General features: G+C 37.9%; 1 protein-coding gene and 1 long non-coding RNA gene across 5 annotated transcripts in view; both read left to right on the top strand.

Annotated features, from left to right (window-relative positions):
* LOC126922495 (homeotic protein distal-less) overlaps positions 1 to 9,673 on the top strand; it is a 113,254-nt gene that overhangs the window by 95,753 nt on the left and 7,828 nt on the right. The window lies entirely within an intron of this gene.
* Positions 1,824 to 8,583, top strand: LOC126922505 (uncharacterized). Its single transcript, XR_007712818.1, has 2 exons — positions 1,824 to 4,956; positions 6,045 to 8,583. It is a non-coding gene; the product is annotated as an uncharacterized LOC126922505 (long non-coding RNA).

The following is a 9,673-nucleotide window of genomic DNA, read 5'->3' as shown; positions in this document are numbered from 1 at the left end:
AAGAGATAGGCAACCGTGGCACGACAATGCAGCGGCATAAAGTCTCAGAAGACGCACAGGGAAACCTCGCAAACGGGGGACAAAAACCTATAATGGACACAATGGTCGATGGATCTCGACTGTGGGCCTTCGACTGGAAGGCGCCGGTATTCATTGTGGTGTACCTTCGAAAAGATTATGTCGAGTAGATGTTTGCCTCTTTTCGTTTTTCCAGTTACCACTACGTGCTGTTTTATTCACCATGATCGTTGGAATTTCAAAATTCATCGGCTCATTCTTCCCTCGAAAATTGTGCACTTACGCTAAAGATAATAGTCCTCTTGAGAAAATCTGTTTATTCTCGTCGCATTTACAGTAGATTGGTTTCGATCGGCTGGGTTCATTTTCGAGAGATTCAATCGGTGCACACCGTAGATTCTGAACAAACCTGTACCTATATCAGGTCTAACGAGTTCATTGCATGTATGCCACGTTATCACATTATGTTAACCACTTTGCCAGCCTTTCGATTCTGTCCTAGTATCTTGCTTTATCATCTACACGATAAAATGAATTTATAGCGACACATTTCACGGATCGAATTTACATTCGACAAATAGCAGTGCACAATTAACGACGACTAATCGACCCTACGAGATTAGACCTTTCTACGCATACATATAGAACGATAACGCGGTAAAAGTAATACGACTAATTACAGTTTTATTCGCCATCGAAGTTCGTTAAACTAACGAAGAGGAGAACGAGAGGGGGAGAGATGATACACGTCAATCGTTAACAACTGCTTCCGTCTAATCAAATTCGTGTTGAAGATCGTGTTCTAGACAAACACGGTCGAAGCAAGCCTTTGTATAAACCAGCTCGTTTAATTCAACTTCCCTCAACATCCCCTTATTCTATTACTCAAGGCCTACCAGCCGCCTCCCTTCTCTTCTTCCACCTCTTTAATTGCATTCTCGAAGATGAGATCCGAATCTAGAATGGAGAACAAACAGGAGGCGAGCAGAAAATTAAACTATTAAAGTGCTCGAGAACTTAAGTATCGCGCATCACGATCATCTTGGTTTCTACGGAACGTAGGTGAGCGAGAGGAACGCGCGGACTTCGTGTAGTTTCCCTTTTATCGTGGCCACAGATCGCGCCACCCTAGCTAACTAGATTGCTCGATTTCGGATAATTAGCATTTTAATCGTGTCGAATTTCTTTGGTCGAGCGCAGTGTAAATGAAATTCATATCAGAAATAATTCAATCATTTGTAAAAAAAAAAAAAAAAAATGAAAGTAAAAGAGAAGAATAGAGTCACCTCGTGGTAATCTAAAATTTAATAAGAAATTCAATAACTCCAGAGGATGGATCGAAATTCAGAAAGATAATAATTTATTTGTAGCGGAAGCGACTCATAGTGTTGTTTTGCCTCGCCACATTGACTCAGCCTTGACGCAGAAATTTAATGATAAACAAATTTCAAACTTTTCGACTTCTCCCCGACCAGTATAAATAAACGGATGTGGTCGCGAACGAACAATACATATCGAATATCTGAGTATTTATCGAGTTACGCGACGTACATTAACGAGTATTTATTATTTATTCTGCGATTTATACTTTGTACTAAGACTTACGTACGTTAATTTATTATTTTAAATATATTTGACTGTTACAACAACGAGCAATCTCGTCCTTTAAACCTCACGTACTAACTATTCTCCACATATTAATCCATAGTACCTTAAAATTAGACGTTCCAAAGTTTGATTATTTTCGTAATATTTCTAAAGTAATCGTAATATTTATTGCGACAAAATTTATTTAAACTATTCCACGTGTCACTATTAATAATAATTAAAAAAATGATTCTCAAATTTATCTTTAATATTCTAAAGTTTACTATTATAGTATACAAATCCTGACATTTTTCAGCCGCTTAAATGGCTAAACTTATCTCTATGTGCTTCTCAGATAGATAAACTGTTCGGCCTCGTATAGTTGTTATCGTTTAAGATTGTAATTCAGTCGATCAAGTAACATCGAAGATAAAGGAAAGAGATAATAACATCGATGATAAACGTGATACAAGTATAGACACGTGTAATACTCGTTGATAGAGGATATAACGGAGTAGGAAAAGGAATTAGTATCGTGCAGGGGTCAGGAAGAACAAGCTACGACTTGCTAAGACGGCGGACGATATCGAATAAACAAACGAACGAGTGGGAGGCGGAGGAAGTGGCGGATATTAAGGTCTTCGTGACGGAACTTGCCTCGTATTATAGCGAGCTAAGTGAGGAGGTCTCCTCGTCTGGTCGAACTAATTCTATTACTTCGTCCCTTCCTTCCACCACCATACGTCGCTTCTATCTAACCGTGGATCATCGCTGTTAGACCATTCTCTTTCGCTAGATTGTCTTTGGGACAATGTAGCATCGTAACAACCTCGGTGACAAGCTACTGATAAATGTGTCCTTCGTTTCAATTTTTGTTCTCGGCGATTCCATTACGAAAGGGTTGCGGTTGAACTATGAACTTTGACAAATTCTCCCTTATTAGTGCGATATACAGATTTAGAAAAGTTTCTAGCAAATTTGTGATAGGAAACTGAGATATTTAGAAATCTAAACCCGCTTCGATCTTTGTCCTGCGGATTTTATTACGAAAGGGATATGGCTGAACTATGAACTTTAAATAACTTCTGCCACTTCAACTTGCTTATCACGATACAGAAATTCAACAGTAAAGTGAAGAGATTTCGGAATTTAACGTGATATGAAATTAAGAAATTATCAAATCTAAATATCTAACGTGATCTAACGTATCAAATTTAGAAACTTGGAAATTTAAATACCTAATGGTGATACATAAAAAAGTTGCGATATCGCGTATGAGATAAAATTTTCGACCGAAGACACACGAACAGCACCAATGTGTGGAATTAATCGTGATCAAAGTTCGAATTCGATGACCGAAAGTCTACAAGGGAGAACCAGAAAGGGTGACGACGGGCAGAAAAAGAGGAAAAGTTAGGGGAGGAAAGTTAGAGGTGGTCGAAGCAAGAGGTGGTCAGGTTGGGGTGCCAATTTGCGATTCCACGCAGCAAGAAGGGCGTGGCGGGCTCGCGCATAGGGTGGCTCGCTCGTTTGCGCGACATTGTCGGGCAACCCTAACCTTCTGGCTGCCCCTGCCATCTTTCTCTCGACGAACCTCGTTCGCGTTAATCTCATAATTCTCTTATGTGGATGAAAACCAATGAGTTCGGCCTTGAAGGCCGCAGCTCGAGAAAACGATGTTTATGAACCAAATGAAAGCGACAGTGTTGCTTTTGCGATGATACAGAACCTTCGAGATTATGGGAACACGCGTAATTGATTATTGAAATCTCATTAAAATATATTAATGGATATGTGGTTGAGAATTTTCCATTTTATTAGATGATTCTATCGTGAGATCGTTAGATTTCGTTCATAAAAGAACCGCTAATTGCTTCGCTTTATTTTTATTTATACAAGAAAAGAATTTATAGTCGAGTGTTAGTCTTTCTTCGTTAACGTATAACATTAATTTGTAATGAGATGTTCGTCTTCAAATTTCTCATACATCTTTCTTCCACGTGTTAAACGCTCTATGCTCGCGTATTAATTTACAAATGAGCATATTGCATAAACTTCTTTCTTAAACGATTAGCTGCTACATATTCTGCAACACCTTGTATAAATATTACTTCCAATGCATTAATAATAATTCATAAGGAAGAAATTATAACGTCTATTTCTTGAATTTGACGTACATTGATTCATCAAGGACCGACGTTACGTTAATGTGATATTTCTTTCGCAATTTTTTTTATTAGATAATTGATATTAATCTGTATATTAATACCGTAGGTGTAAAAAAAGAATCGCGATTCCTTATATTATTTCTTTTCTTACTTAGATCCTACAATTTCCTGAATAACAAATTTAACTACTTTTTTCTAAAGTGTACAAATATTTTTTACATTACATACATTTTTACATAGTCGATAATGTCAAATGGATAAATCGATGAATCGATCAATAATATGGCACCTCTATCATTTCTTTTTTAATAATTTCGATTAAGTTTAATCCGATCTATTTCATAACGCCTGAAACAAACGTAATCGATCGGGATTATCAAATATCAAGCATTGTCAAATCGTTTACAAAGAGAGCGTAGCGCCGCCGTTAGTGTACTATAACATAACGGCTTTAAACGTCGAACTGTTGCGTCGCCTTCTGGACATCCAGCTGGCGAAGTTGCATAGCGCAGAGGCACAAAGGTCGAAAGGAAATGAACGCAGAACTCCGCCCAACGGATCGTTTGTCTCGCAAGGGGTTGAAGCCACGTGGCAGAAAGACGCACGCGTCCTTGGTAAATCAAATAAACGCGACAAAACGAGAACTTGACATAATCTAACAATCGGTCGGGGACGCTTGTTGCATCATGTTTTCGCTTTCGAGATGACACAATAACCGAGACGAATTTACATGGAAATGGTAGTGCTTATTACATACCTGGAAACGGTGTGACCGTGCCCATATGAATATTCAATACGAAATTAAACGGGTAGACGACGTTTCGCACATATTAAATAACATGAAGCAAGACAAATGAAAAAAGAAAAAGATGGATGCCGGATGCATGGAGCAATTAAATGCTTCAACGCAAAACGAGCAGTTTCTTTTAAATTGGAAAAAAGTGAGACCGACAGCTCAAAGTGCACGCAGTTTTCAAACAATCTTGGTCACTCGAGATACATATGTGTGTAAATAAAACACAGGAAGAATATCGAAGATAGTCGATATCTACGAAATAGTAAATAATTTGCTAAAGATAGAAATAAAACTGTATTGCGTTTAATAATATTACATCACACTTACCGGTAGGACGAACGTAGGAAGGCATCGTATGTAATTGTGGCCATTGCTTCAAGAATCGACGTGAAAATAATAGTTTGGTCCCTCTTGGATAGATCATGATTTCTAGTCAATCCTCAAATATTCGCGATTAACGGAATCACTACCAATACACACGCGATTTAAACGAAATAACGAATGGAATAGGAGAAATAATGTAACGAGATAAAGTTATGTAATACGCGATTAAGATTCCCGAAATTTCGACGCGCAACAACGCGATGTTATCGTCCAGACGGTCGACACGAAATGCGCACGAAATAGTGGCCGTTTGTTTGGATTTTGCGTTGTTCCTTGCCGGAGTCGTTCAAATTCGATGTTATGATTCTTCGATTACCTCCGCGTGTGTGTACATAGTTTGATTTGAATACAACATTGTTAATTATAATGATAATAATCATGACGCGACCAATTAACATAATAGATTATTTATTCAAAATTTTCTAACGAGATATTTCGCGTGTTAATAAAATCGCGTGAAATATTTTGTCTATAATATTTTATCTATGTATTGTATAACCTTGCATAAACGACATTACGATAACGAAATATCTCAGCTATCCAAAATCGCGAGAGAGTTGACATAAAAATTATTACAATCTCATTTTCAGTATGAACAGATCAGAGATACGAATATATTGCTTATCATGATGTATAAGAAAAGTTATAATGTTGCAAAAATGTACATAGTAATAATTACTCATGAAAAAAGGAATGGTTGCTGTGTCACGGAAGGTAAACGGCGAAAAATAAAATTATGTCAGATGAATCGGTACAACGCGCTGAGTATATCGGATAAATTGGTTTTTATTGATCCCCACTGTTCACGGCGACGAGTTATGCGCATGGTGATCGTTAAGGTGATTAAGAAATCACGTGCCATTAACGCTCATTAAGGAGCCAGAGCTAATCCCGGTGTATCGAGCCTCAGTCTCCTCCTTGTTTCCTGTACTCCTTCGTCGCGTGCATTTTTGCTTTTCCATTCTCGTAGAGCCTATAGTCCCCGCATCATAAAACAACACGATACATTCAATCGTAATCTCCTTTGCTTCTTTATCGAATCTACTGTTGGTAGCAATTCTACAATTTATGAGAGCTTGCTTTTCTTTTAGGTATATCTAAGGTATGTGCTTATAGTCCAAAGAAATCAATCGAAGAGCTGAACGAAGATACAGTACAAATGCACATTTTGGAAAAATTAAATAAATATTAGGAAAAATGTACTAACCATCCAACAATTCCATAAATTGAAAAGTAGTCGAAAATGATAGGTTATAACTATATATCTTGTATTCTAATATTTATGATTAGGTATATTATGCCACCCACTTTTATGGATGGAAGGTAGAAAGAGATAAATGGATATAAGAAATTAAATTATTTGGTCTTTGAGAAATTGAACGCTAATTACATACGTAGATAATGAAATGGAGAAATTAACGGAGACTGAAGTTGAGCGGTTTGTCTTCTGATTGTGAGAAACTCATATGGAATCTGTACTTATCTAGAAAAATGTTTTTTCATAGTAGTATCGACGTGTGATTTTTAAATATCTACGAACATATATTGCAGATTATAATACTTTGATTCTGGCATCCCTCTAAACCGCCCAATTAAAAAGAAATCTATAACACAATAATATACCCGCAAATTTTACCATTTCACATCCATTATAAATGAACTATCTACTATTTCTGAGCTTGGATGCAATTTAGAGGCACGATTAAAAAGAATCTCAAATTCCTGTAATTAAAAAATCTTCGAGTCTCGTTAAAAAGCTAAATTCTCCAAACAAAAAATCCATCCTAGAAATTTGTATGTAAGTCAGATGGAAGCGCAGAAACACGTTCACAGGTTCCTTCGAAAAAAAGTCAAATGCGCCGAACCGATCTGTCTACGTCTTCCTTTATTCCGGGACGTTAAGAAGGGTTAAGGGGATTAGGATGAGACCAAAAGGATGGCTTCCCCAGTCCTTTTTTAAAGGCACGCTGCTTTGGAAAAAGGTAGACTCGGAGGGGCTACCTGTCGAGTAAAGCCACGCAAAAATAAACAGATTTGAAGGAACGTTTATCCAGCGGAACGGTAGTCGTATAGCCGAGTGAATTTAAAAGCCATTGGACAGCGGGCGCGCGTCCGACCCTCTGACCCACTCTCGTCGAGTGGGGTCACTTTAGAAAAGGGCTGGTGACACTAATCTGACGTTAACAGGACCGCGGTAATCTTAGATCCTTATCTCGTCGACGAACAGGGACAGAATTATCGGCTGCTCGATGAGCTAAGAGCCAAAATTTCCTTCATTTCCTCTCATCGTTCCACTTACTCTCCTGCTCCAGTTTAACCCTTTTATAGGATCGTAGGGAATCGAGCGATATATAAATTAGCAGTGTCAGATTGACGGATGCATCTGTTTGTTTTTCATGCATGTTTCAAGAGGCTTGAACGTACGAGTCTATATACCGAGGGCCACTCTTTTGTCGATACTTCTTTTGTCGCACGACCGCGAACGACGTTAAGAAAGGCAACATTTCATGTATTATTCAACCGTGAGGAGAACGTGCCGTACGTTCTCGAGGTGGTCTTGAAATTTCCTTGTTCTTGGACATTTGCGCCATCCGTATAATTTTTTATTCATATTTTCTTGAGATCTCTTTTTATCGTAAAGGTGTATAGAAAAATTGTTAGAATTTTTCTAAAATGACAATTAACTTGTTTTTTTATACTACAATTTATTGGTTGCTTCGCCCTCGATGAAGCGTCTAGATATAAACGAGAAGATAAATAATGTCCATATTAATGAACGTTACGAGTACATATGGTGGTCGTTGATTGTCAATTCCACGAACAAATTCGAAAGGTTTGAAGTCGTGAAGTGAACGCATTGGTTTGAGTTGTTCTATAGACTTCAAAGAAGCACCCTAAGAGTCTCTCTTGCTCCAGCTAGAGCTATCGAAGGTTGGACGATTGAAAATCGTACGTGGGTTCAAAGGAAAAAGGAAAGGAAAGCGAACGCACGATTATGCATTGAATAATTGATCGAGAAAGTTAGGCAAGTCGCCGCACTTTTTTTTGTGAATCAAATCAAAGGAAGGAAACATCGGATAAGACAATTATGTGTAATTCTGTCTCCTTTGTTATTTTTTAGCGAGCAATTGCTGTCGCACAATCGAAGAAATCATCGGCGAGGCCTATTATTTCATACGGAGAATCATCTAGTCCAAAATAATATTTCATTGAAGCTATTATCTCAATCAATATGTTCTAACGGATAGAATGAGCAAAATAAAGCAGAACCTCGCAAGTAAAGATATCACACGTATGATTTTGAACTTTAATCTGTAAAAACGCTTCGTCATTCCTTATAAAATGTTATAGGTATTAATAGAGGATTATAAAACAGTAATTAAATGCAATTAAAAACATACAGCTGTATAAGGTTGAGATAACAGAAACAAAAAACCGGTGTTGAAAAACAACAGTAAAAAATTAAATTAAACCGCAGGTTTGATAAACGGAAATAATAAATAGGTTTGATAAGCGGAATTATAAGCGATGATAAGAAATAGAAGTGAAAGATGTATTTAAGAAATAGAACTGAAAAGCGTATGTAATAAATGGCGTTGAGCAACGTAATTAAAGTATCGTGTATGATTATACTTCTTTTTTATTTTTATCTTTTTTACCTTTCCTTATTCTTATATATATAAAGAAAATGAGAAATAGAAGATACAAAAACCCGTCAGAATATTTAATGTCGCTTCCCTTTTTATGCGCGCATCCTCACAGAAATTGTCAGCTACCTTTACGAGCAAAACTCATGTTCTTCCATTAAGTACGAAATATTCAACCGTATCCGCGCGTAAAACGCACGTACATAGCCTGTTGAAACGCAAACTCACAAATCTCCTTGAGCGAGTCGCCAGCTGGACTATTCGCGAGCACCAACGGTTCTTCGGGGCGCTTGTAAATGCGAAAAACGCCTCGAGGCCAGTGCCGGCATCGGCGAGTTCACGCCCCCGGTGTCTCGGACACAATCGCGATCGAGAGGAGGGTTAAAAAAGAGAAAAAAAAAGCGTGCGCGATGAAAAAGCCGACCGGTGTTAGAGTGCAGGGGTACTTTACAATGTGGGAGGACTTGGTGCTCACTCCCCCCTCTTCCACCCCCCACAGTAAGTTTTTTTCACCCCGACGTTCCTCCCTCCTTTCTCTTTCTGTCCTTTCTCTTTCTTTCGGTTTCGCCTGCAACCCCCGACTGTAAGTCGGCCTCTTGTACCGGGTGCTTCCGGTGTAATTGGATATCGTCGTTCGCATTGACATTAATTTCTAAAATATTCCTGGCGACACCCTCTCTCGCGCCACGCCTATCAGAAATGTTTTCAACTTCTTTCCTCCAACGTCTATGAACGTTTTTCTTTAACTCGACTCTTAGTCCAAATGATTCATTCGTAGCTTTCAATAGAAATTTTATAGATCTATCACGGTGTATTTTGGAGATTCGAATAATTTTTATTAAAATTTAGGAACAAAGGCCTTCGTTGCGTTGAACAATTCTTCGTGTATCTTTCATTTTGATTTCTACGAGCTATATAAGTTTCATACGTATACAGGTATCTTATGGCCAAAGGTAGTTCTAGCGTTAAAATAATTCTATCGTCTTTTATTTTCCAACACCTGGCTATCGTACGCGTCAAACTGATGGATATCGGATTTCGAATGTAAACAATGTATTTTCATTAAAACAAAC

The sequence above is a fragment of the Bombus affinis genome, chromosome 12 (assembly GCF_024516045.1).
Source record: "Bombus affinis isolate iyBomAffi1 chromosome 12, iyBomAffi1.2, whole genome shotgun sequence".
NCBI lineage: Eukaryota > Metazoa > Arthropoda > Insecta > Hymenoptera > Apidae > Bombus > Bombus affinis.
This window is presented reverse-complemented; position numbering and strand designations above follow the sequence as displayed.